The sequence below is a fragment of the Calliopsis andreniformis genome, chromosome 4 (assembly GCF_051401765.1).
Source record: "Calliopsis andreniformis isolate RMS-2024a chromosome 4, iyCalAndr_principal, whole genome shotgun sequence".
Taxonomy (NCBI): Eukaryota; Metazoa; Arthropoda; class Insecta; order Hymenoptera; family Andrenidae; genus Calliopsis; species Calliopsis andreniformis.
In genome coordinates, this window is record NC_135065.1 from 4,658,118 (window position 1) to 4,681,859 (window position 23,742).

Here is a 23,742-nt window from a genome sequence, read left to right on the forward strand (position 1 = left end):
GAAAAGTTGCATTTCAAACATTCGAATGAAAAATTGCATTCTGGATCATGTATATTTAATACAGTATTCTAAAATATAGTATAACCTGTCGAATATGTATGTGTGAGATAAATAGATACAAGTCTAGTATATTAATGTACATATATCATAGTTCAATGGAGTTATATTTGAATAATTTTCCATTCGAATAAAAAATTGTTAAATAGAATAGAAGTAGAATTATAATTGGCGCCTCTATGCGATTCTAGACATTATCATTTATCTTTCTGTTTTATTGTTTCCATTGACTATAATAGACGTGATTTTATGCGAATTCTTCTATGTAACTTCGCAACAATAAAATTACGTGTACTCTGTATGTGTATGATTGTATGTACATGTATCGCGTGTAGTGTGTGAAATCACGTCCACTGCAATCACGACCTTATTGCTTTTCTGTTCTCTATTGCAAAATGTAATCACGCGAGATTATGAAAAATGATGAGAACAGTGACAAGCCTTCGTTTGAATTTGACTCGCGCCATACACAAAGAGTCAACGTATTTTTATAGTTACTATGTATTGATTTTATAGTTACTTGCAATATAAGTGTGTTGATTTTGAAACTTTTTTATTGATATTGCGTACATGATTGATTTATATAGAATGTTATCTAGAATTGCGTGAACGCATTTTATATGATAATTGATATCTTCATTTCTTTATCGATACTAGAATAACAGATTCAGTAATTAACTTTTTTTTGGTATCTGTTACGAGTGACATATTTAGAAAACGTTTGAATTTTAAATCAATTTGAGCGATGAAGTTAATTAATTGAGCGTTTGTAAGTGAATATAGTAATTAGGAAAGAAATTCATTAATAAAGTTACTGTAATAACAAATAATTTATATGAATTGAAGTTTTGAGAGAGCATAGAGTAAATTATTAATTGTATATTATAGTAGATGTATTTTTATATTGTTTTATGTGAATAATATTTATTTATAGAGGATTGTAGATCAAGGAATTTTCTTCACCATTATCTATTTTAAACACTATTTGTAGTATTTATCAATTTATTTGGAGCTATTAGTTTTAGTACTTACAATCAGTTTTACTATCTACTATTTATCTAATTAGAAAATTATTCTTTCCACGTGACCTTAAACTTTTTAATCTCAACTTTATCTCCTCGGAAACACGAATATTAATGCTGATACATATTCAAACTTACGTCAATACAGTTTAAATTAGACGCACGCGTTGATGCTCTTATCAATCGCATACTTTGATTGCACCGAAATGACCACCCAAGTCAGTCTCCTTGCTTTATACAGCCTCTTACTCGTTGAAAGTTCTCTTATGTCAATAAATTAGAGTAGTTTATAAAATACTTCAATACTTACAGACTGTTATCTAAAAGAAAAATAGTACACTATATTTAACAGAGGATATACACTTATGTTAGAAATCGAAAAATTATTCTAAAAAGTAGATAGGAGAAAAATATTCAAACGTGAAAGAAACAGAAAAGTGGCAGTGATTGCATACTAGAAACTACTATAAATGGAAAAAATCAAAACCTGGTTTCCAGGTTTTAATATATCTTGTGAGAGTAACCGTTTCTTTAATTTATTGTTAGGAACATTCGATGACGTTTGTTATATTGACAACTGACGACTGACAAGGCTATGAATAAATCAAATGACAGCATTGCATAGATTCCCTTTATTTGCATGCTAATATTTGACCTATGCACTAAATTTATCAAACTATTGCAGAGAAAAAATTATTTTTATTTTTCTATGTAAAATCGAGTGCATAAAATTATTGCATTAAATGAAGGTCGTTACATATATTAGTTAACTTTCAATAATCGAAATATTAAATTTCCTTAATGATAGATGAATAATAGAATTTTAGCGATTTTGTTTAAATAGAATTTTCTTTAAACAATATAATTTGAAATTAATACTATACTTGCAATTTTGCCACTACTACCATCAGCTTATTTCATTTTTACTTTTCACTTTTTAAAGCATCTTCGAAATGTGTTGTTATTAATTACAAGCAATTTTCGTAGTCTTTCATTTTTCACTGTAACAATAATAATTTTTCTAATTTAATTTTCCTTGACATTTTTCTGGAAAACACGATGTCTTAGATTTTCAATCTTCAGCTACATCAGATGCAAGGATACGCGAGAAATATAGAAATAAATATATGAGGTAAATTACATAACTGTCGCGAATTAAACTCGTCGCTTTGTGACTAAGTAGCGATATACATAAAACAGATAAAAATTGTAATTCTCGTTAAAGTCCTTACAATTCTTACTATTACATAATACCGAAGTTATGCATTTTTCCTTGCATGCTTTCAAGGTACAGGATAGACCAAGAAATTGCAAATGAATCATTCAGTGTCGCACAGCGTATATCTTACGATTAATCAAACAATTATTGGAATTAGAATAGACATATTATGATAATTATATAAAGCTGTCAAGGGAATTTGGGACGATTAATTATTACCTAATTAAAATTTTATATATAAGCAAATTAACGTTTTGGCCATGGGCTCATAGTCTTGACTTTAATCGTGGAATCTACAAGTCAATCAGACTATTGAACAGACGATTAGCTTAGCTCGAATATCGCCTTAGTATCAGTAATTTAATCAACAATGTATTTCAACGCGTTTATACGAAGGATTTAGTATGATTAATGGTCAATTAGCAATATAGTAACACTCTGAATAGAATTTTGCAATTCTCAAAATTACTTGTGTGAAAATTAATGTTATATCAGGATTAAGTAAACTTATATTTGTGTATTACGTAAATGCATTGATAAATTTGTTCAGCAGGTAATACTGATATATGTCATTCGTCTCGTGCTATATTAATTATCAATTAATAATGGCAATGGGGAAAGATAAAGTTAAAAATCATTACCTTTTTATCATAGTGCAACAAAAATGGATAAAAAATTTTATTAAACTTAGTAGGTGTAGTTTTTCTTGAATTTTTTATTAAATATAAAAGTAACTATGACTGTCATTGTAGATTGTCAAAAAATGAATGTAAGGACAGCAACTGGAGGCCTTCAATATTAACAAATATAACAAATCCAAATTTATGTTTTCTAATACATAAAACGGATTATGTAGCACTACCATTCTACATTTATCAGAATTTCTATTAAGTTTTGCACAGTGATCCCAGTTTTAGAAAGAATAGTTTTCAATCTATTCTTTCACTAATTTAAACTCTTTTGTTTTATCCCGAAAAACTCTGTTAGAAATTCTTATCAATTTAATTCATAGTTCAGTGAACTATTATTGATACTTATAGGATCATTATTAGGGGCAATGCTTTCCAAGGAACTTCACCTTCACCTTCGCCATAAATGACACAATAAAGCATTAAAAAATAAAATTATGCTGTATAAGTAATTTACAATTTCTTGTGGAATGTTTTAAAATATAATTTCATAATTGTTATTTCCTTTTTTAATTTTAAACTATGAGATACTTGGTCGTCTGATAAAAGTTCCGTTTCCAGTACATACGAGAAGGTTTAATGGTGAATCACGAGCCATGAAAGCGTGTGAAAAGTTACATCGCCTTCCAGAGTCCCGCCATTTTTAATAGTTTCATTTTCCAATGATATCGAATACCGAAGCAAACTAAGGGGATACGCTGCTGACGTAAAACACTTTATCACGGTGAAAGTCAGTGACGTGCGCCACATTTAAGATTCACCGTAAGATTTGGGAAACTACTAGAAACGACTCGTGATGGGGAGAAACTGGTGACTTCGTTTATTTAAACGGAACAATGTCCTGACCCATTTAATTCTGGACAATATTTATATATAATATGAAGAAGTCGTTAATAAATAGTTTATCATTGCTCGTGTATGCTTTAAACTCAATCAGAGTCTTTTATAAGTTATAAGATCATTGCTGGCAATGAACTACAAGATTATAGCGAATAAAAACTGCACAAACTTTTATTAATTCAATTATTTTCGGGACTCATATATTGCACATGTATTTCAAAAGTGACGTAACTCAAAAGGTTTGTTTTTCAGGGGAAGCAATAAACTATTTATGAGCATAGAAGAAAATTATGTACTAAATATACAATATTAATATAAGAAGTAGCTTAATGATAATGAAAGTTATCTTACTTGAATAATTAGTCTATAAATCAGTTATGTGTTACTTGCATTACATAATTCTTTTGTTACTATTTAACCCTTTGCACTCGGTTGCTCCTTCTGAAGGGACAAAATGAATGGAAAAGGAGGACCTTCGAGGGCAAAGGGTTAAATTATTTGTAATTTTCATTTGAAGAGTACTTTGAAGGATTTTACAGTTTTGATCTGTAACTAGTAAACCTTTTGTAATGAATAGAAGATAGAGGCTCATTTACTAAACTGATTCATAGCTATAATTAAAAATTCACGTTTTTTGAGTTGTCTTACTTTTGTAGTACATATGCCATGTATGTGTATGTATGCTACGATCTGAACCCGCTCAATTAAGATAGCCGTAACTTAATCACGACCTTTCTATGTCAGCTTAGCCTATTATCTGTGGATCATGGAATATTCCATAATCTCAGCTCTATCGATTGTCCCAGTATCACGAAGGAAAGTTTTACTTTTTTTGACGCAATATCTGGACTGTGGATGTTTAGCAGCAGCCTCCCTTGGTAGAACTTCTCTACATTTTTATTCATATTATTTGAGCACCTAAAAAGTTTAGCTTATGATAATAGTACTACCGACAATTTGGCAACACCAAGAAACCGGATTATTATAAAATTCGTAATATGTATATCAGGAATTTTTGTGTTTTTGTAGTTCACATTTAATTTATATTTATTGTTGCAGAAGGAAATAATTTTCAACAATTTCTTTAAATATATTTCAAACATTCCTAAAATATTCCACCATAAATAAAGTGTGTTTGTATCCTAAGAGGAGGAGTTTTCAAACCTTTTTTTATCTTTAGGAATAATAGACCATTCTGTTAAAAAAGTGGTACTATTTATTCTGGCACCATCCTATATGAATAAAAACACATACTTATAAATATTATTTAATATTTTTGGTAAGACAATCACCTCAACAATTACCAATCGTTCCATACATTCTTCCAGATTATTTGTGACTAAATAAGGACCCTAATACTTTCAACCGGAAATGTACTTCTAGATAAAGCTATCATTTAGGTACCAAAGAAACATGCCTCAATTCTGTCAGTGTGAAGGGGTCAGACACTTTAACTCGAAACTCAATACGATCCAACAGTTGCATCAGCTGTCCTCCTGAACCCACTGCCCGAAGCCTAATGTTACCATTTTTTGCGAGTTAATAGGTCCTACAAGGAAAGGCACACGCGCACAGGATTTTCCCCTGATTACTAACCATCTGCATAGGATGACGACACTGTCGAAGTTTGCATTGTGCTACCCAGTACTGTACGTGAGAAAATAGAGGCTTGTTTTTTGTCAATCTTAAAATAATACATAGTCGTGTCGACGTGGGTACCATGGCGAGAAGATATCGCTCCAGAGGCATTCTCGAGGCATGTAAAAATCACGTGGGAACGCTATACAAGCGTGTTCATTCAACGGTTATAAATAGCGACGACAGTGCGATAAAAAAACATTGACGTCACGTTTAATGGGTTGATTACAATATGCCTCCAAATTTGACTCTGTCACTTGACGCAAGTGATGCTGATATACGACAGGGAATTAAACTTATTCGAGGGAAAACATTTGGTCGATAGCGTATGTACCTACATGTGGATGTGCAGACGTGATTCCTGGCACGTAGGCTCCTTTACCTATTTCTATGATTTTTCTTTCTATTGTACGTCGATTCGCGATCGCCTGATTCATCCAGGAAATAATGAAGTCGAGTAGAATGTGCAAATCAGTTCTTTGGTCAATTATACGGGGAAAATTACTCCTTTTTTACAGAATGGGATTAGAATATTCGTTTTTATAACTTAATATGTTATTAAGGAACGATGTTATTGAAATGAAAATTATATGGTAAGAAGAGTGCTGATTAATTAATATGAATGCATAGTACAACATTTATTGGTTACTATTATTTGCTAATATTATATTATTATAGATATGGACAGCTAAGATCCATTTTTCTGAGGCTAATTGTAGTTAGTTTTGTTTTGTTAAAGGTGAAAATACCTAGAAATTAGAGGGAGAGTGTGAACCAATTAACAGAAATGCATAGTACAGTATTATATGTAGTACACTTGTTATAAGCTTGGGACTCAATCTCGACATAGCTGCAGCTTAGAAAGCTTATACAGTCTAATTCATATGCTGATATTTTATTCTGGTCTTCTCAAAGATGAACATAGAAAATGGTAGATATTATGCCTTATGCCTTATATAATATTTTATTTTTATGAAACTAGTAGAAGAATATCGACTAACTAACAAAAATGCAACAACTTAGAAAGTTGTCAGAGGTAAATAAATTTTTCGTAACTCATTTGATATATTAGGCAAATCCATTCCACTGTACTAAAGGTGAAAATAAAAATAAGAAAAAATAATTTTAATAAATAAGCAAGACAGTAATGAGCCTACAACGAGAAAATATAATTCGTAAACATTTCACTCTAATATTCTCAGCCCACTATTTACCACACTTTTAATACATTATTTAAAATATCTTAAGCATATTATTACACTTATTCATCAGCGCTCTTATGTATTAATAAAATCAACCACCAACGTAAATCCACAGCTCAACATTTGACTACTGCTTCTACGTCTGCATTATTTGTTAATTTTTCGATTAGCATACAGTTCGACTCGCCCAGACATTATCGTACGAGGACAGTTTCTTGGAATAGCGCACACATTTATCGATTGTCGCATCTGCATCGAACAATTAGGCCCCGCAAGTGCTTCTGGCTCGCACGTGTATCATAGGAATTAGATCTTTCAGGCATGCAATTACTTAGAACTGCTCATGCGGATGGAATGCGGGTTCTTTGCAGGAATGCACAATTGACACAATGTGTACACCCGGATGTTGCCGTATGACGTGGGTAATTCCATTAAAAAGTTTAAACGCTCAAAGATAGAGCTCTTGAGATAAGCGTACGCTCAACTTTTATGGTGACCCCTGACGTCTGCCCCAAATTCATGTTCGTGGCGTCAGAGGATATTTCTTTTCCTGTTTTATTTGAAACTTTTTATGGCCACGCTATAAATCGCGGTAATATTGTAGTATTTTTTACTTATGTAACGTTGGATTATTTTATTCTTATTTATTATGATATATGGCTGTTCTGCGTTGCTGTGTTAACCCACGAAATATCGAATTTCGATTTATGAGTGTGTTATTATTAAAAATAATATAATGATATTTTTATTAGTCAGTAGTTAATAAGAATTTTTGAAATTTTAGGAGTTTAACATTAATTAATTGAAATATTATTCTTGGTGTTCTTAGCAAGTTCAAATAAACAAATATTAATTATAATATGCATGTATACTACTATTTTCAGATCCTATTGAATGATAATTAGGTAATTGATTGACTCTCGCGTTTTAAACGAACTGAGTTATATTTTACTCGTAAACTATTATTCTTATATGTAAATAATTATTTCAATGAATAATTTAGTAATTATGCTAAAAGATTGCTAGAACATGTTAATTTTGTAAAAAATATAAAACGCTCGATTTTTCAAAACTAATTAAATATTTGTGAGTTATTGCACCAATGCAAAGTAGGATTTATATTTGAAAATACTTTTAGGTCTTTCCATACTGTTAAAAATCATTTATGGAATATTTTCTCGCTATAGGCTCCTAGTTTGAAAATTCCAATGAACTTATAACGCGTAACGAATACATGTAGTATCACGAGGTATGCAAGTGAAAAGTTCGAGATCGAGTGAATGAAGTGTGCGAATGAGGAATACAATGAAGTGTAATTAAAGAAAGGGGGATCGTTAAAATGAAAAAAAGAGAAACGCTAACAAAAATTGTCATTCATGTACGAGAGATTGACTTGATCGAACGTAATTGTAATATTACCATAAAGTTTGTTTATCCTTCGTTCTTACATACATTGTTGAATTTCAATTACAGTAGAACCTTGGTTACCCACGTTTCAACAATCATTAGTCTTTTTTGTTAGGAGTTACGTGTATATTATTTACCTAAGCTTCAATTGCTATTAGTTTTTTTGTATTCCATGTTACGTCTATACGGTATAATGACAATAGGAATCTACATATACTAGAACATCGATTGAGATTAGAATTATGGTTTAATAACAGTCTATTAAAAGTAGTGAAATTAGTCATCAAGAGGTTGCTTCGTGTTTAACACACGTATGAAGCTTATTAATCGAGGTGATTCTAGGACAATATTGAGTTTATAGCAGAAACACGTCAAAGTTTTTAAAATTTGTATGCCTTTTAATGAAAAAAAAATTGAGAAGAATTGATTCAATATTAGAGTGGTCATACCAGTTCGAAGCATTTGTTTTATTACTTACAATTAGCAGGGAGGCTAATACCTTGATATAAATTTTTATTGATGAAATTCTTGACGCGCATTGGTTGTAAACTTTTAGAACGTTTCAATGATGTCCATGGTACATTAAATTTTATAGTTTTTTAACTGTCGACCATTGATCTGCTCGAATTGCAAATAATACACGTATTCCTTGCATTATAATTTAACTACTGTTTCGAGGTCGATCACCCTGAGTAACTCGAATGCGATAATCACGTTCTTATGACAGTAAGAATAATAATTAGTATTAAAGACTAACAGTGAGTACACTTATATACATTTCACAGGTATTTTTGTGACAAAAGCATCATTTATAGAAAATACATATTTTCTAAACCAGTTATTACAGTTGAACCTCGATAACTCGAATGTCAAGGGAAGAGGCTAAGATAGTGACTTCGATTTATTAGAGTTTTCGAGCAAGAGAGTAAAGAGAGAAAGAGAAGTCATAGATAATTGCTTAAATAAAGCATTTCAATTGTTGGAATTGAAGTTACTATTCAATTTCATAGTACAAAATTCGAATGACGAGCTTTAAATTATTAAAATAATATTCAAGTAAATATATTATATTTAATAGTAAATAAGAAACCATGTTAAATTCTTTGACTTTTTCAGTAAAATTAATTACTTGAATATGAAGAATATTCCACAAGAAAAAAGAAATAAGAAGGATAGTTCTTATTATAAATCCCCCCTTTTTAATATAATTCAGAAATAGCAAGGAAGCCTGAATCAAAATAAACAAAGGAGAAGGAACAAGAGGTTTTCTTTCCATCAATGTCTGTTTCTTACAGCCTTGCTCGTGACAAAGAGCTTCCATTTACAGTAAGATATCGCGAATGCTTAAAAAACAATGACATGATCGCGATACTCAAACAGGAAAGGAACTTTCGCAATGCGCGTTGATGAGCACAATGAGCAGACCATGGAGGCAAGTCACGCCATACCTGTCGTTGCACCGTAATCTACGCACGATTCGTGGAAGGAGACGACGTTGCATGTCGCCCCTGATCACCCTTTGAGACAATTCTCGGTCGTTGCATCACTTTTTTTGTCGAACCATTTCATTAACTAGTCCGAGTCTTCGTCGTTCACGCGAATTAGTCATCAATGGAGTTCGATTAAGTCATTAAGCCATAACGGCGTTACTACGAATCCATTTTCTTTTATTCTTCGTTTATGATGCCTCATCTTGTTCTCTTTAATGCATGATCGTTTCTTCTTTTGACGTATCGTAACGAGAAATATTACAGGGGATGAGTAAATGTTTAGGTGAATTGAAATACGAGTTGTTAGAATGGGATTAATTCGAATGTAGAAGGAAAGACACTTTGTTGAGTCCTTTTTGTGATTTTCACCATGTGTGAAGTATGTACTGAGTGTTTGACAATATGTGGCAGAAAATTTAGAAGGTGATTAAACACGTCGAAGTAGGACGAAAATCAAGAATAATGAAATTGCATTATTGGTTTTGTTTCAGTTTTTAATTGAAAACGTCTAAAACTCGCGTGAAGTTGTGTCTGACTTAGAGCTGATTCTACTGCTGGTGGGCACTAGTTATGTCAGGCACAGTGAAGTCAGTAGAATAAGTCGCAAGTCAGACAGATTGCAAGCATTTTCTTAACAATTAATAACTCAGAAACGAGAGCTCAAACGCAATTTCGTCTGTCTTCACTTTCATCTTATTTTAGCATGGACAATTGCTTCTTAATTATTTATTATTATTTATGTTAAAAATATAGATTCTACCTTCCAGACCACAAGAAACAGAAGCTCAAAATTCGGAAAAATCTGATTTAATTTTATTGTATAATCAATCACAACTATCAACATAACACACTTACTCCTTCATTAAACACATTTAAAAGGAATCCATGTTTTCTTATTATCTACAAAACTTCATTTTACACAAAATTAGAAACACTGATTTACTTTGCTGATCGAATATCCTACATTAATATATAAAATGATCAACTCTCTCGAGAACTTTGTCTTCAATTCTAAATATCTTATGTTCATACGAGTTGGCGGAAAATTACTTGCAGATAATCAATAATCGCTTACACTCCAGTGTGCATTATCGCGTGAATTGTTCAAACAAAGTAAAAGGAACAGCGTGAAACAGACGCAATGATGCGTGACGAGTATAATTAATTACGAAGATTTTTATCTACCGATTCAATAGTGATAGGCGGTGTAAGTGGGTTTCATGTTGCTTTGATTGCGCATAATTATTTTTATCTTCAAAATTTTAAGGCCATTTTGTAAGAAACATTGTTTCCCCCTTTTGGTTAAAGAAGACAAGATTTTTTAAGGAAAAAGAATTCTAAGATAATTTGAGAGGTGCAGGATTATTATTAAAAATATTGGTTCACAGGGTAATAATATTAGTGTTCTTATAGGCAAAATAACTTCAAGAAACAGAATATTTTTAGGGTGAATTAATAGTCGAATGGTTTTCTAAATATTCAAATTTTTAACTACTCGAATTTTAAGCTGTTGCAACATTTAAGGTTTAAAATATTGATATAGGTACTGAATTACTGATCTATTTAGATTTCCAACTTTCAGATTATTCAAATTTTCAATATCTAAAATTATACCTTCCTTTAGGAAATATTTTTTAGGAAGTTAAACTATCTATTTATATAACTAATAATATAACATACCTACTAGAGACATTAATAAATATTCCACAATATTTTCAAATTTTTTAAAAACCTTTAGTGAGTAAAAAACTTACAATGTATGAAAACTATTCACCTAAGAAGAGTTGATTAATAACGAACTAAGCTCTTATTAAAACATTTCAAGAAATCCTTCTGGCCAACTTAGTACCTAATCATCATCTTAGATCTAATAATTTTTGGCAAACATTTCTTTCACAAATTTTATGTCAAACCTTTGCAAGCGTTTGTGATCATTTATAAAATTATAAAATATGCTTCGGAGCGCAAATGTGATCTTTACAAAAACGAAGTCACGTTTGCGAACATTCGCGAGCGTTTTCCATGGCCAGTGAATATAGAGCCTCAGACGATCAGGTCATCGGTTTATTGTTTTCACTCTATTTCTGTCTGACGTACTTCGATTACAATTGTCAAAGGTAGACACTCGCGACCGCGCTATTAATTTCGATATATGCATATATTCGTGGCGTGACAATGACTCACCTGTTGTATTAAAAACTGCTAGCGACGTTACTACCGCCTTTCCATCACGTTTTCTCTCTCAATTCTACTTATCCCACTTTTCTCGTGAAGCATTCATTGACCGCGTTCATTGAACGTGTTCATTCACTAAAAACGTTTTCATTCTTTCTTCCTTTTTTTTGAAGTTTTATCTGTAAATAGTGGAGAAATGACTGTGAATGGACTAAAATTGAAAAATATTTTTTGGAGTTTCTGGAGTGTTTTGGAGTTTCTGAAGGAATCTAAAATTATGTAGACATAGAAATCTATTCATTTATTATAAATATTTGAATCTTAAGATGACATAATTTGTTCTTGTTTTTATCAGTGTGTATATGGAAATTTAGATAAAAGCAACCCCCTTTGCACCTCTAATTTTTGTTCAAGTTTCTTTCCAAAAATCCCTATTATTTTAACGCTTTGTATGCTCAATTTTTTCAATTTTTTTCCAAAAACTGCCTACTGTTTTAACCCTTTGCACCCCAAATTATTTTTCAATATTATTTCCAATAGCATCCTATTATTTTAAGTCAATTTAGAAATGTTGAATGTAACTCGACTAAGAGAATTTGTAAAGAAAACTGATGTTGATGTATATTCAACATAAAAGTGCAAATGTTAAATGACTATATGGAAAATTCTTTTTGTTGAATGTAGAGTATTCAATGTTATAATATGTTTTCTTTGTAAACTCGCTATCAACACCCTCTTCCTTAAAAAATTATATTATTTTATCCTGCCCTTGCTCTTAGCAGTGTACATGAAAATGGTGTAATCAGTATGCAAACTAATTTAAAAATATAGTCTCCTATTTTTTTAAGCTCAGCGTTGCATCGATTCATGAGTTCATAGCAAATAAATGCGTACACAGATATTAATTTGTGATCCACAGAGATTCTTTCTAGAAAACACCGTTTACAAAGAACCTGCGTTTAAAGTTCTCGATATAAAGTTTGAATATACATGGAAATATTCATTTTAGAGATTTTTTGCTCGATGCAAAAATTCTTGCATATTAGTATATTCTAATTCAGAAGACACAGAGGTTGTTTACTGTATTTTATGCGAGCTCAGTATCTCCAAAATAGGATGATAAAATTCATGACGAAGGTGAATAGTTTAAAATATCAGTAATTTTTCGTTAGGTATTAATATTAATTTAAAATAACTTCAGTTTAAAGCAAAACGCAAATCGCTATTTTAATAAAAAAAGAGAATAAACGTGCAGATTTAAGTGCAACTTGTGCATCGTTTAAAGTCTAAATATCTGCTGTGATAAGAAAAACTTATACCTCCCGTTTATATTCTTGCTACGATATGCTGAGTAAAGCAGCTGATTTGCAATTTCGCATTTTACCTGTCTATCAATGCTTCCATCCTGTCACGTGAGTACGTATGCAGTTAGAAACAGGATGTCATGTGCATTGTCTCTATTAGTGATAAAATGCAGTAAAATGAACTGTGCTGCATTAGCTAACAGTGGGATTTGGTTAGACAGATTGAAATGCACGAGGAAAAGTAAAATTAGGCATCATAAATACAGTTTAACTTATTGTTCGAAGAAATTGGATAGATGCAGTATTTAATTAATTCGTAAATTGTTATTCCACTGCAATTAATGAAATAGCAAATGGTCCATATCAGTACCTCATAGTGAAAGAAAATTTTGTTACATCATTTATTATTATTATATTATAGTAGAATATTGTCTTTTCCAAGAATTAATTTGTCAATAAAAAATAAATATTTTTGAAAAGTCTAAATCTGAATATTCATAAAAATCTCTCTTTTGAGTCATTTGTATGTATATATTATAAAATTAGAATCGATACTATTTATGAATAGATTGCAAATAGTTATGTGAATATCTATTTGCATGGCTAAATAGTACAGTTAAAGAAGTGAAATATAAATGAATATTTGTCTTACCCTCAAAATCATATAGAATATACTTAACTTACAATATTTTGCATATTATATGAATTCTATAGTATTTTGTATATTACTTATGTATGTACTTATGTACCACTACTTACAGCTTAATAAAATGAGCAATTCTTATTTCATTCCAACAGACCTTACTCATTTATTACAATCTCATCACTCTTATATTTTAAAAATATTGCCCAATTTCTGCACAATTTCACTCTTAATAAAAGCAAAAGTATTATCAAGGTATTAATAAAATTGTCATCAGAGACATGTAACATTTCACACTGTGAAAGCTTGTTTAAAAAGTACGTATTCACTCACCACCAGAAATTTACGACCTGCAGCCACTAATGAGGTTGCAGGTTACAGGCTGTAACGAGCACATTCATGGCATTATTTCACGCGCCAGTTTACTGTCGCCTTATCAAAGGAAGAAACTGAGAGAAAGTGAGAAAATATTTTCAGGAAATGGCAAGTGACACTGTGTCACTCAAACAGTAGTTAGCTACATCTCCAATGAAGCAACGTTACAACGAACCGAGCTGAATGCAGATTGCGCAGTTCTAATGGAAGAATCGTTATCACCATGAAATTATCTTCTTCCTTGCATTTCCTTCCTTTTGCCTTATCTAGGAACGTATGATACGCCTACGTGACGTTCGTCAGAAAAGTGGCGTGATTCGCAATAAAAAAGTGCACGTGACGTAGCAGCAATTTTTTATTGAAAATGTCAGCGATCAGCAACATTTTACAACTGTTTCTAATATGTTCGGAAGACTTACATCTTTTATCAGCTGGGATTGATTAAGTTCACTGACTCAGATTTTTGCATGAAAAAATATAAATATGTGTGGAATAATTTAATGCGCGTCATGATGCAATATCAGCATAAAGATTGGTCTTTTTTTAGATTATTTAATTTATGTTTATCTGTCGAGCATCGAGAGAAAATTAATTAGCAAGGTAATTGTGTCAGTTAATAAAGAAAGATAAATGTTTTATAATGTTTCTTACTAAAATGTGTGCCATCTTTACGCCTTTTTTCAAGTGAGTTTCCTTTTATGGTTTTTTTAGATTGAGATTTTGTAAGTTCAATTATACGAATCGAGTTAAATGCTAAGTCCTTGTTAGACAGGAATTTTTTTAAACATCTTTTTGAATATATAGTTAACATTGCAAATTATTTACATAATTCATTAAAGAGTTACATATTACATGATGTGACCGAACAGGTTTTGATATACATATCTATCATTATTAATATTGAAAAACAATTGTATAGATAATATCTACTTAATGTCTCACCGATTTATGATATCCTAACGATCTCTATCGTTTATTTAAATTGATTTTTTCACATTTACATCGGTTTTCCATTTGTATGCCTTTATTTATTCATCTACAATTTCATATATAGGGGATTCGATGACAGGTGTCAGAAATTTTAAAGGCTGATTCTCCATGCTAAAATAAGACGAAAATGAAGACAGGCAAAACTGCGTTTAAGGCTCTGTTTTTGAGTTATTAGTTGCTGAAAAACGTCTAAAATGCGTCTGACTTGGAACTTATTCTACTGATTTCTCTGTGTCTGACGTAACTAGCGCACGCCAGCAGTAGAATCAGCTCCAAGTCAGACACATTTCACGCCAGTTTCAGAGGTTTTTGCAACATTTAATAACTTTAAAACAAAGCTCCAAACTCAATTTTGTCATTCTTGATTTTCGTCATGTTTTGTCATGTGGAATCACGTGTTAAAATTTTTTACAGCTATCGTCAAACATTACGTATAGAGTATTCTATGTAATTGGACCAAACTGGGTTCTTGAAACCATCAAGGTAAAAGCTTAAAATTTAGCTATTTTCTTAAGCCTTCAACATGCTGTATTCCCCCTCCTCATCCCTTATCTATCTCCTAAAGTGTTTTAGAAGCAGGGGTTGAAACTAATCATAAATTAATTGCTAATTAAAAGATTATTTGAATTATTTAAATTAAATTACTTTTAAGTAACTAAAAGATTTTTCATACGTATTATTTAATACAAAATTTAATACAAAATGTTAATTTACAGATGAAGACTCAAAGGTTCCGCATTAGCGTTTGAATGAAAGCTTTTTTCTGTCAACAGTATTTCACTTTTTCATTAACGACATGACCACTATCTAATAATCGTGATTAATTATCTTGGTGGCACCGAATGACACCTTACCATTTATTTTCTTCGGCACATTATTTACAAGTTTTGTTTAGAAAAAAAGTGATTGCGCAACCCTTGACGTAATTATTGTGAATACAAGTACGTAGGAAGGAAGTCATCACCTTCTATGATGATATATCTACCTATCGCGATATAAGCTGATGTAATAATAAACAAAGCTGAAAGCCACAATTTTACTAGTTCGATATGTCAGCAATTTTTTCTATTACTTGCAAGTGCCGATACTGAAACATTAAAATATTCTTTATTGCTATGCTTCATTTTTCAATAAAACGAAAATTTCACTGAAATGGAAATTCATGAAGAAAGCAAATTCATTCTATTTGCTGATGCTACTTACAAGTAGACACGTAATTTGTTTGAATGATGCACTGTGTTCTAGACTACATTTCATAATTATAATTATATTAAATTATTAATATTTATTCCATCTCACTGAACACAGTGCATCACAATAATCATTACGCGACGCAGTTTCTCAGTGGAACGATCGGTCATTAAGAATGACACAGGATGTAGAACTTGACGTGCGAATTGATAATCACTATTTCTTTGGAGGTAATCAAAGTGTCATAACTTTGGAAGATTGAACGATTTAAAGAATTTATAAAGCTTTGTTCAGATTGGTCAAGTTACTTGAATTCAAGTGGTTTGGAGCAATTTGGCCCATGTGAACGAGTTGTTTTAGGTGACTTGAAACATCCATTTAAGTTTCTCGAAAGCTTTTAGCTTCAAAAGTTTCATTTTAGTTTTTAGAAATAATTTCTAAGAGCTAGCTTTTTCTAAGAGACCAGAAAAAATACTGCTATTCTTTTGAGCAAAATATTCATCATAGTACACCTATCAGAATTTTGATAGGATGTCTTCCATCATGTTGCAAATCTCTTTCCTATCTACTAGAATGTGTTTTCACTTAAAAAATCGACAAACGTGATAAAAGCTGTTTTAGTAACGAGCCCTTCAATTTCGAAATTTCATTGCGTCACGTTGCTGAAGGAACGAAAGACTCCTCAAGACTGTACATGTGTACAATGAAACGAACTTTCTTATGTGTTCTATTAATAACGCAGTCGAGGAAAGGCTATTTGTAATTCGATTCGACCAATCAATCGGGCTTAACAAGAACAAATCAGATGCAGGCAGACGCGTAACTGGTTCGGCGTGCGTTTCACGTGGGCCTCGAGTTAAGCGCGAAGAACGCGATTTCAAGCAGCTCCAATTGCGCTCGACGTGCATTATATAAAGTCGTGTTCGTGCTGTTTGCGCGAAGATTTCGTGGACAGAGAGAAGCTTCGAGATACGAAGGGAAGCCTTGAATCGTATTGAATCTGCTATATACATATAACATAATACTTTGACTAAAATCGTGCTCATAGACAAATCGAATTGTCGAATAATTTCGCGAATTATGTAGTGTATATAAAATCTCAATCTATTTCAATCACCTTTTCGGCATTTCCCTGCAAGTTTGACCTTGAATGACCTTCTGCAGATAGTTTTCAAATTCGTTTTAAAATAAGCTACAATACTAGCAAAAAAAAAGAGTATGGTTCCATTTGAAAAAATGGTCGTGACCTTCACCTCACCTTTGCAAGTCCATCGGGAAAAATGAAAGTCCCACCACATGATATTCCCCTCGGTGCTGAACAACTTTCATCTGAAACATTTTTGCGTATAAACAATATTTTTCGAAATATTCGTCTGTAACGCTTTATAATTTCCACCCTGTAGATACTATTGATTTTATAATCCAATTATTATCGCGATTGCTATCGATCTTATAGTAGTCCAAAGTGAAAGAAATAATTTAGTTGCTATGTGTAGAACTTTCTAGGCTTCTTGTCTTAATTTAAGAGGATTTTCAGATTTCGAGGTGATTCCCCTTGTCACGAGGGAGCATTTTTAAAAGAAATTAAAAAGTGCTTTGGTTTGAGACATCTGACGTAGATAGTAGTAAAGGTTATTATTTTATTGGGAAATAATTCAATGCATTAGATACTATGTTAATTTAGTAATTTAATAATATATTATTAAATCGCCAATAACGTGTTTGGATGTATTTCTAGTTTATTGAGCAAGTGTCAGAAATTTTAAGGGATGATTCTATATGCTAAAATAAAAAGAAAATTAAGAACAATGAAAATGCATTTGAGGCTTTGTTTTAGAGTTACTAATTACAAAGGAAACACCTAAAGTATGACGCACACTAGCCAGGTCAGACAGAGCGACGTCAGTAGAATAGGTCCTAAGTCAGACACATTTCTCGCGAGTTTTAGGGTATTTTCTAAACGACCAATAATTCTGAAACAAAGCTTTAAGCACAATAATAATTGTCATTTTTTATTTTCTTCCTATTTTGGCATGTAGAATCATCCTTTGAAATTTCTGATACCTGTTGTGCAACCCTCTCTATGATAGTAAATTAAGGTGAAATGAAAGAAGCACTGTTATCATAATACAGTTTCATATAAACTATTTGTTCCTACTCATATTCCCATATGTAAAACAACAAATTTATTTTAATTATAAATTAGAGAGTTTAAATTAAAGAATTTTTTATATTTCGATATTTTTTTCTCATACTCTTACGACATTTTAATATATTTCAGAGATGAAAAATTCTCATAATTTCGAGGGATACGTATTTCTCGTTCGATATGAATTTCCATCAGAAAAGAAACTTATTTACGCGTTACTTGCTTTACCATGTTCCATGTTTATATCACATTGCATTGAAATTAGACCTCTGAATTCCTTTTTATTAACTAGATTACGTTATCAGTAAAATTGCATCACTTTACACTTGCAGGATCACTCTACACATTTTCCAAAATGTATGCTTCTAAAGTTTTCATTTAAAAAAAATGAAATCGAACATTATCAATGTATCAACATGTTTTAAAAGAACAACAGTGATACCTTATTATCACAGTCGCGTACGTGTGAAGTACAGAATAACCAAGAGACGTAAAGAAAACGAAGAGCTCAAGTTTAACAGTGGTATAAAGTGTGAGATATCCAGTCTAATGAATATTTACTTTAACAATTGAATGACTCACCTGTCAGGATGATAGTAGACAAATGGTAGATCAGTCTGTGTTGTAATTAACTGCGGCAGATGCGTTATTATCACATGCATTACACGCAAAGATATTGTCTATTCTCGATTACCAAGTATAAGTATGTCGACAGACGAACGAGAAATGGGGATACATAATTACATATTGATAGAAGTAAGCCACTGGGATTAGCACAAAAAATACACAGTATTGACACTGTTTGTAAATAGGTAACGTGACCAGAAATATTCTGCGCGACTGTCGTCAGAGCAAGCCACGAGGCCATGTATTGGTACGTGCATTAACCACTGACAAGTTGTAAGCACAGCGAAAGAATGAGAAGTCCCTGCACACACAATTGTCGCAAAGGAGTAGGTTGGTTCAGTAAGGACACTAGATTTTATGGGGCCATCTTAACTGTGACAGCCCCAAAATAGGAAGATCCTTAGGATTTTTGTTTGCAGAAATTGTACATCGTATCATTTCGAAATTTAATGGTACCATCTACTAGTATCTTAAGATTATTTTAAAATTTTTTCAAGCAAAAAGGGCAATTGAATAAAAAGTTCTAGCTTGTCCACCACAAAGCAGCTGTTCTCAATGGCTGCCACAATAACTCCGTAACGACTTGATCAATTCACTTAAGGCACTATAAATAGTTTCCTATTATTCTAATAAATTGAAGAGAAAACAGTAAGACGCTGTAAAACCCAATTCTGAGAAAAAATAAACTTCAGTTAATCTGATTCTTAGGTACAGAAATAATCCCATTAAATTTCGAAACGATATGCTATACAGTTTCTGTAGAAAAAAATCCTAAAAATCGCCCTATTTTCAAGCAATCACAGCAAGATGGTCTCTTAAACTAAGAATATTCTTACACTCACGCGTTAAAATACTTTAGGAAAATGTATGCACTTCGAAACCTTTCCAAACGACGATTGAGGGATAACTGTCCTGAAGTTTATCACAGTCCTTTTACCAAAGGCATAACCTTCCCCCCTCCACAACCAAATCCTCTAGGACCAATGTTTTTATTCTTCAGCAATACGCAGGCCTGGATTAAGAAGGGGGAGGGGTCTAAGGTGGCTATGTCCTAGGTTCTTGTAATACATCTATTACAAATATACACCTTGTAGTTCATATATTATTTACGTTATATAAAATAAATAATTACAATGTAAAATAAAAAGAAAAACCACGTTTTACATATACAGAGAATCGAATTCACGACTACGAAATGTTTAAAACTTTACATGCAAATATTTCACTTATTAAAACCTATTCGAATAAATGCTCAAACTTGTGTCAACTTATTTTCGACAAATATTCACCAAGTAAACGCTCGTAAAAATTAGTTTCTGTCTCATTGTGTCCTCCCCTTGTGAGTAAAAGAACTTCCAACCCCGATTTAGTCTATGGCAATACTAAAATAAATTTTTGCATATACTTAAGAAGGAAACTATTTTCGATTTATTAATGTTTTTTCTGTAAAGTTACATTTACTGTGGAGCTTGTTTATTCTTCACTAAGTGCTCACGAAAATGACGGTTTTAAATAAAATGGCGATACGCGTTATATCATCCACATAAGGCCGCGGGGGAGTATTAATTTAATAAATGCACGCCACTGCACACACCCGTGATTATCTGTCGCGCCAGATGTTCGTGTAACAGGATAAACAAATTGATAGTGAATCGATGACGCTCGTCGGTCCAGTCGCGATATTCGAACTCGTTTCATAATTATCTTTCGTAAACACACCGTGGGCAGAGTCGTTAACCGCTGTCCAGCGTATTTTGAAATGTCGAACGTGCATGGAGAATCGAGTTTACCCATCCAATTAGCGCGCGCGCTAACAGACCTGTGGAATATCACCAATCGAAAGCCGACTTTTCCATTTCTCGAGTGTCTGATTGTGTCTACTGTTTGTCTCTCAGCAAGCAGTAGCATAATGTAAAGGGATTTATGAGGAATGCTATTCAAATTTTTATTTTCAAAGATTACGATAAATCGAATAATTGAAGAAAGTCACAGTTTGTTGAAATGAAGTTGGTATATGTATGTCAATGATTGCATTTTCAAAATGAATTCAAAGGCTGATCTGAATGTAAGAATAAATATATGAGTTACAAGATTCTGGGAGTGATTAGAAGAAATAAAATATTTCTTTCTAAATCTTTTCAGAAACAAATTTATGAAGAATATTATAGTAATAAGATACACCTAGTATGATATTTTTCTCAAGGCACACTCTTACTGAAAATTTGGGTTTTGTAGTCATTATTTTTTGAGATAAAGAAACATATTCTGATAAACTTAAATTTGAAAAGTTTTGTGGAACAATTTTCTAATGGAAGCAATTGTATCAAATTTATAGTAGAAGTAGTTATATCGAATTTCTAATAGAAGTAATTATATCAAACAAAAATTTGAAATGAAAAATTTTCTATTAGAAAATGAAAAAAGAAACAATTTCTCGTAGGCTACTTGTCCTTGTTCAATTAATTTGAAATACATTTTTAATACTTGCTGGTCTCAATTTTCTTCTCATACTACCACTTTTACTGTGTACATACTTTCTATATATACACGCATATACCTTTTTATTTCTATATTTCTATTCACTTTACTTCACTTGTCTTTATCACTTGCAAGAGTTTATATCTGTTTACGACATTTTAAAAGCCTTAACGAGCTACAATAAATTCTTTAATATTTGTTGAGATTTATGAAACTCTGGAATTAATTAAATGAAGATCACTGATAAAAGAACATGTGAATCTGTTGAAGATAACAAGAAACTCGTTTAAGAGTCAATTTCAATTGATTATCACGCGATTGCAATGCATTCGTTATCAATGGCGCCAAGTAAGTAAATAAACTGGTCACCGCATAATAATGTACAATTTATTCGTATACAGAAGAATCGTGTGAAAAATGCAAGGAAATAGTCCACAGAAGACGTCAATGGAAATAGTTAAGAATTAATAATAGGAAATTGATAATTCTAATGAGCTTCCCTTCATTCATTGATGTTTTTCAGAAGTTATAATCGATTGCAAATGCTTTTTCTTTATCGTAAACATAATTCAAGTTTTAATAAAAAGACATTACTGAATCTTTTATTTCTGCATCAAAAAATTACTAGATATTTTATCAATTCTAAAAAATATAACTACTTTTATGGATACATTTTTTCCCAATTCTCTTATTCTTATCATTTATGTAAATTGTCGTCAATGTTTTGTACTTAATTTACAATTGATATTTAACTCTTTATGTACCAAAATTTAAGCATATAGTTCGTGTGTGGAGATCTTTCATAAACGTATACAGGACTATAAAGGAAGTTCAACAACGATATCAGAAATGGTAAGAAATGATGGTTCTTGCCTCAATAATGGTACGTTTACATTAGGTAACTTCTGATTGGCCAACCATCGACTTTGGGTCGATCAAAATTATGGTTCCAACTTGGTTAAAATTGGGTTTACATGAATAACTTTAATCAACTTTTGGTTGATCAACTCAGTTGCCTAATCAAAGGTTGCCTAATGTAAACGTAGCTTACGAGAAAAATCAAAAATGTCAAAATCGTGTTTGAGGTTTCGTTGCCAAATTATTAGTCAGTGATAAAACACTTAAAATACACTTGAAATGTGTCTGATTTCAAACCCATTCTACTGATATCGCTACGCCTGGTCTGGCTTATATGCGTCAGCAGTAGAATAAGTTCAAAGTCAGACGATTCTCGTGCATTTTAGATATGTTGTTCACAATTAGTAATTCAGAAGCAAAGTCTCAAACACAATTTAGTCATTCCTCACTTTCGTCTTATTTCGAAACAAGGAATCACTCTCTAAAATTTCTGACACCTGTTATCGAACACTCTTTACATTTAATTGTTTAAGTCTCCCTAGAATCCAGATTCTACATACATGAGAACATGGCAATGACATTCAAAGAGTTCATATTATAATTCTCTCCATCTTGCATGAATAATTTTTCGTCAAATTTTATACACCAACACTAATGTCGTTTTGTTGCACGTATAGTATATCAGGGTAGCTCGAAAGAAATTGAATTACTAAGCGTTCCATGCATATTTATAACGCAGTAATATTCATACGTCCTCGCAGAGGTCAGCCATTTTTCGGGCAGAAATGAAAATTTGATGTCCCGATGGAACGATTTGTCTGAAAGACGATCGAGGCACTCGATAAACTCGACTCGAAATATACGATGCGGGTTGATCGGGAAATCCTACCAAACGCACGTCAGCAATAGCATTTGCATACCCTTTAAACCACTATCCGAATTGCAAAGTCGATCATTGTTAGTGCAACCCCTTCGTCTACTCGCTGTTTAAAGATCGTCGTGACGACTTGTTTTCTCGTTGCCATGCGGCGAATGTATAATCGCAAATAAATTAACAAGTTATGGCGACCCTCGCGTTACTTCCTCATACTCCTACGATATTATTTATAGCAAACAGAAGGAACTCTTTTTCTGTCTAGTGTTTAAGCGTGCATACGTCAATTGCTTAATGAGTCAGTTGTAGCGACACGCGTTCAGGTATTTAGTAAATCACAGTCTCTCGAGGAAAACAGTTTTGTTTTTGAGAAGGATCAAAATGTCGCTTAAACATTTCACTTTGATAACTTATCGAGCTTCGATAGCTTACGCGACGAACGAAAAGTGAAGCAGTAATTACTGTCTTTTTCTTATGAGCTTGTTGATGTTTCTGCCATTTTGTTTAATATTGA

General features: G+C 31.9%; 1 long non-coding RNA gene across 1 annotated transcript; it reads right to left on the minus strand.

Annotated features, from left to right (window-relative positions):
* Positions 1 to 1,069: 1,069 nt before the first annotated feature.
* LOC143177907 (uncharacterized) lies at positions 1,070 to 19,171 on the minus strand. Its single transcript, XR_013001677.1, has 4 exons — positions 18,974 to 19,171; positions 17,501 to 17,571; positions 11,749 to 11,918; positions 1,070 to 1,399 (listed from the first exon to the last, which is right to left on the minus strand). It is a non-coding gene; the product is annotated as an uncharacterized LOC143177907 (long non-coding RNA).
* Positions 19,172 to 23,742: the final 4,571 nt, after the last annotated feature.